The sequence below is a fragment of the Pinus tabuliformis genome, chromosome 4_1 (assembly GCF_031772625.1).
Source record: "Pinus tabuliformis cultivar Carrire ecotype Pingquan chromosome 4_1, CPIR1, whole genome shotgun sequence".
Classification (NCBI taxonomy): domain Eukaryota; kingdom Viridiplantae; phylum Streptophyta; class Pinopsida; order Pinales; family Pinaceae; genus Pinus; species Pinus tabuliformis.
In genome coordinates this window covers 199,726,382-199,732,227 of record NC_142303.1, presented here as the reverse complement: position 1 = coordinate 199,732,227, position 5,846 = coordinate 199,726,382, and the positions used below count along the sequence as shown (strand labels likewise).

The 5,846-nt window shown below is 38.5% G+C and overlaps 2 pseudogenes; both read left to right on the top strand.

Moving 5' to 3' along the window:
* Positions 1 to 3,420: 3,420 nt before the first annotated feature.
* On the top strand, positions 3,421 to 4,543 carry LOC149174911 (protein MAEA homolog pseudogene; annotated as a pseudogene).
* Positions 4,544 to 4,597: 54 nt separating this feature from the next.
* LOC149174910 (uncharacterized) lies at positions 4,598 to 5,283 on the top strand (annotated as a pseudogene).
* Positions 5,284 to 5,846: the final 563 nt, after the last annotated feature.

The window sequence follows — 5,846 nt, the reverse complement described above, 5'->3', positions numbered from 1 at the left end:
TGATTTGCTGGGATTAGTATTTACTCTTTAAAAAGGTAGAGAAGCTCAAAACATGACTATCTCACTTCGAACAACATGTTGAGTGTTCATATTGCCCCCTCCCCCTCGAGGGACTAGGCCAGACAATCCAACATCAATTACTTATGATGATTAAGCATGGTCACACATGTTATTCTCATTTTTTTGTCTTTTGGCGCTTTTCGTCTCTTAGGATTTGCTTTATTTTTTTGTAATATGGTGATATCATTGGCCAAAAAACCTAGTTGGGGTGAGACTAATTTCATTTTGAAAACTTGGTACTCTCTTCTTTATTAATGAATAGATCATTAGTTTATATAAAGAAAAAGAAAAAAGGTTATTAGTTGAAAAGCATTATATGCAAAAACCTCCAAATGTTTCTCTAGAGTGCAGGAACTGGAATATATTAGTCATATTGTATCTCATGAAGGTGTCAAGGTAGACCCTAGAAAAATTAAATCCATTAAGGAATTAAAATCCCCACATTCCATAGAGCATCTGCGACGATTTCTCGGGTTGACATGGTATTATCGCAAGTTTGTTAAGAATTCTGGGAAAATAGTAGAACCTATAACAATATTACTGAAGAAATATGCATTTTCTTGGACTCGAGAAGCAATGAAGGCCTTTGAATATCTGAAAGAGGCAAGGTGTCAAACACCGGTCTTATCTATGCCATAATTCATAAAAACCTTTATCATGGAATTTTATGCCTAAGGAAATGGAATTGGTGTTTTTTTAATGCAAGAAGGAAGACCCATTAATTTGAAAGTCGTCCAATCAAAGGAGAATATTTATATTGTAGTTTTTAACCCTGTAGAGAAATTACCTGCATAAGAATTTGAAAACACAGAAAATAAACAATAGCGAGAGCATAACACATAAAACAAATATACACAGAGATTTCCCCTGGATCCAAAAATCGAGACTACCAGATTGATTTTTCATTATCTTCCTTTCAGTGTTACAACAGATATATATACATGTTGAAGCATCCAATACCATGGACCGTAAACCATTGCGCCCAAAATCATGTGAGGAAACCATGCACAAAACAATAGGTAGGTCCCCCCACCAAATATAGGTTCCAAAAAAAATTCTCTCGGGCATTTCCATGGATCCCATAGAGGGGGCTTACCTACCCCTTCAAGCGCCCTGTAGAGGGGTGCTTCTGCCCACTTGTGACCCCCCTGCTGCACAATCAACGCAATGAAGGGGGGGATTCACTCCCCCTCTAACCGCTGGGTTAACTAGGGCAGCTAGTCGTGGAAAGAATATAACAAAACCCAACATTCTCCCACTTTTTGTTTTCTTTCCTCAAGGGGACACATGAGAGATTAGTCATTTATCCATCCCTGCAACACCCATTTTTTCTCTACACCAAGAGAAATTCTCAAAGCTCACATATTTTGTCAATGCATCTGCAGTATTCTTCAAAGTGTCCACCTTTACCAGCAACACCATCTTTTCTTCTATCATATCCCTCACAATGTGATACTGAACATCAATGTGCTTTGTCTTTGAATGTTAAGCAGGGTTCTTTGCCAAGAAAATTACACTTTGGTTGTCACAGTCTATCCTTATAGCTCCCTTTACTAACCCCATACTTACACACAATCTCTACAACCAAACTGCTTCCTTGCTTGCATGAATGGCTGCCATGTATTCTGCCTTTGTAGTTGATAGTGCCACTACAAATTGTTTCTTAATCATCCAACTGACTGCACCTCCAAATAGGTTAAACACATACCCACTTGTAGATCTTCTCTAATCCATATCTCTAGCCTAGTCTACATATACAAAGCCACGAATATCCAACACGATGTCCAATCTTGGTCTTCCTTGGTAGTACAAACCATAATCACTAGTGCCACACAAATACCTGAAAACCCGCTTCACTATCATCGATTTCTCCTTCCCTTATTTTTACATCAACCTGTTCAATACTCTCACTGCATGTGCAATGTCTGGTCTAGTACAGACCATCGCATACATCAGGATAACGACTACACTTGCATATGGAACATGGGACATGTCCTCTTCCTCTTCTTATGTCTTGGGACACTATTCAGTAGTTAACTTCATACCTACAAGAATAGGAACCTTCACCAATTTACTATCATGCATATTAAACCTCTGTAGTATTGTCTTAACATAGTTCCTCCGGTTTAACCAGAGCTTTCTCTTTACCCGATCTCTTTTAATTTCCATTCCAAAAATATGGTTTGCAGCACCAAAATCTTTCATGTCAAATTTGGAGGACAATTGGGTCTTCAAATCGTGGATAATTTCTTTGTCATTTCCAACCAGTAACATATCATCCACATACAAGACCAGATAAATAATAGGGTCACCAATTAAATTAAAATACACAGAGTGATCTTCTTTGCTTCTAGTGAAGCCTTGTCCCCATATAAATGTATCAAATTTCTGATACCACATCCTTGGTGACTGTTTTAACCCATAGAGAGACTTCTTTAACTTGCATACCAGTTCTTTCTTACCGTTCACCACAAAAACTTTAGGTATATTCATGTACAACTCTTCTTCCAGATCCCCATGAAGAAATGTGGTCTTCACATCCATATGTTCTACCTCAAAATCAAAAGCAACAACAACAGATAAAAGTAATCTAATAGAAGCTACCTTGGCAACATAAGAAAAATGTCACCAAAGTCAATCCTTGGAACCTGGGAATAACCTTTTTGTACTAACTGAGCATTTGTCTTCTTCTTGAACACCCATTTGTTTCCAATGGGTTTCCTTCCAGCTGGAAACTCCACTAGATCCCAAGCCTCATTTTTGTGCAAAGATGTGGTTTCATTAACCATGGCCTCTTTCCAGAGCTTTCCATCCTATGAATCTACTACTTCCTTCATAGTTCTGCGATCTGTTAGACTCAGTCTCATGTCAGAGATTGATTCTTCTTCAAAACCCTGTTTTGAAGAAGAAATTATTAATTTGTTGTTTTAGATTATGTAATTTATCTCCAGCTTTTCAAAAGGGAGCGGCTTCCTCAGCTCCTATCTCTGCAAAAGCACAAACACAAAACAAAGCATCATCAGCAATCTAAGTCTGGCAATTTAATAATCAAATCAACAATGCCTTCTGCTCCTTCATCTATTACTCGTATACGACAAGCTTTGAATCTTTCCAAGATCAGTCTACTTCAAACAAAGATGACGAATCTAAAATAAATCAAAATCCAGTTTTTCATGTAGCAGAGGCTGCCTTGAATGAGCAACCAAAAATCTCCAAGTGTGTTGGATGAATTTAGAGAGGGGTCGCGTGGGAAAGAGAATTCTTCTGGAAAAGTGATGCTGGAGAATTGATGTTGCAGGTCCAGATCTTGATCAAATATTCATAGCCTCATATACCCTTAGCAGGCTATCAAGATTCAAGATGGAAAATGAAGCATTAGAAAATGGAAATGCAGTATCCTCAATTGTTGCTCCTAATCCTCTAGCACGTTTAAATGATCATCTGGCAGAGTCATTAAGGCTTGAGCATCAATTAATGAGAGTGCCATTTGAACATCTAAAGAAATTAATGAGGACTAGCAATCGAACTATTGAGAAAGAGATGAATGCTGTAATGTCAGGTGTTACAGAAGCAGCACAGAGGGACATGTCAAAAAAGAGGTTGTTCAACATCTGAATTCTCTTGTTTCACGACTTTAGGGCTTGAAAAGAAAGCTAGATGAGAGCAACAAGAGTGAGAAGTTGCAAGTTCAAAGGTGTCGTGCCAGGTTGGACCATTTGAGTGTGCTTTGGGCAGAAAATCAGCAGGAATGGAACAACATACGAGGATACTTGTTGACTATATTCTACGCTTCTCCTATTATGACATTGCTATGAAACTTGTCGAGGATAGTGCCATACAGGATCTTGTAGATATTAATGTGTTTATGGATGCAAAGAAGGTCGTAGAATGCTTGCAAAATAGGGACTGTGCTCCTGCACTAGCTTGGTGCGCTGAAAATAAATCTAAGCTGAAGAAGGTTAAGAGCAAGTTAGAGTTCCAGCTCAGGCTGCAAGAGTTTATTGAGCTTGTTCGAGTTGACCATAGCATGGATGCAACTGCATATGCTCGGAAGCATCTTGCACCATGGGGTTCCACCAATATGAAAGAGCTTCAGCATGTGATGGCTACTCTTGCTTTCAGAAGCAATACTGATTGTGCAACATACAAGGTATTATTTGACGCAAAGCAATGGGATAATTTGATCCAGCAATTCAAGGAGGAGTTCTGCAAACTATATGGAATGATTGTTGAACCACTGCTGAATATTTACCTACAAGCTGGGTTATCTTCTCTTAAGACTCAATTTTGCTACGAGGAAAATTGTACAAAATAAGACCCACTGTCACAGGAAAGCTTCAGGAATCTGGCTTCAGATTTACCTTTCTCAAAGCATATCCATTCTAAGCTTGTGTGCTACATTTCAAAAGAACTAATGGATGAAGATAATCCACCTTTGGTTTTACCAAATGGTTATGTCTACAGCACTAAGTGCATACTATAAATCTTCCAGCCTTTCAGGAATGAGTAGCAGAACTGCATACAGCACATAGCTTCAATGCAAAGAAAGGAGATGATGTTGAATCGCATTTTGGGATATGACTTTCTTGCAATAAAGACATTGGCAAACCGCGGCATGATTGTAGGTGTTGGTCGTCGAATAGGTGTTGGGAAAGAATCAGATTTTTTCGAGGTTGCCACAGAAGATGGTAGAACATTGGCAATGAAATTGCACAGATTGGGTCGGACATCGTTTAGAGCTGTTAAATCTAAGCGTGACTATTTGGGACATCGAAACAGCTATAATTGGCTCTACCTTTCAAGACTTGCCGCTCTTAAAGAATTTTCCTTTATGAAGGCCCTTGAAGAACACAGTTTTCCAGTTCCTAATGCAGTATAATGTAATCGACATTGTGTTCTGATGTCTCTTGTTCCAGGGTCCAAGTTAAGCAGCTACAACATCCAAAACAAACATTTAATATTATAATTGGCCTAATTGTTCGACTGGCAGAACACGGTCTCATCCACTGTGATTTCAATGAGTTCAATATTATGATTGATGACGAGGAAAATGTAACAATGATTGACTTTCCACAAATGGTTTCTGTCTCTCATCGCAATGCGCAAATGTATTTTGATAGAGATGTAGATTGTATATTCAAGTTATTTGAAAAGAGGTTTGTCACCTCTGCTGCTGAGGGGCCATGCTTAAATCAGATGCCATTGATGATAAGGACTGAATAAATGACTGGAGCTTGCGGGTCAGTTAATTGCTTTGCTCTTTAAGGATTTGTTCAAACGTATGAACTCAGAAATCAAAAGGCAGGTTGAGGCTACATATTCAAAGCGGGTATAATTGTTTGGAGATGAATCCAAACGATTCACAGCAGAAAACGAGGAGCGATTGCCTATGTTTATTTTTAGCAAAGGGAGTGACACCTGTAATGCCACCTATTCACCAGATTCAACAGATTTCAGTGGAAAGAGCGCTATTCTCTCTTCAGGAAGCGCTGATTGTTTTTTTAGTTTATTTTTATTTAATGATAAAAACAAATGCCGGGTCTTGGGGTCGATTGGTTTTCCCCCAGCTGTGTTTTGTTTCATATGTTAAAAGAAAAAATCCATTTGGTGGTAGGAGAGAGGGGAGAGTTTTGAGTGCTGAGAGTGCTGGAGAACATAGCTTTCAATGTATAGTTTTTGGCAGGGATTTTTAATGAAAATTTCACAGCTCTGATTTCTGAGATCCCTGTGGCATGATGATTTAGCATTAGTTTTTCCCTTGTTTCATATGTAATCTGTTATGTTTC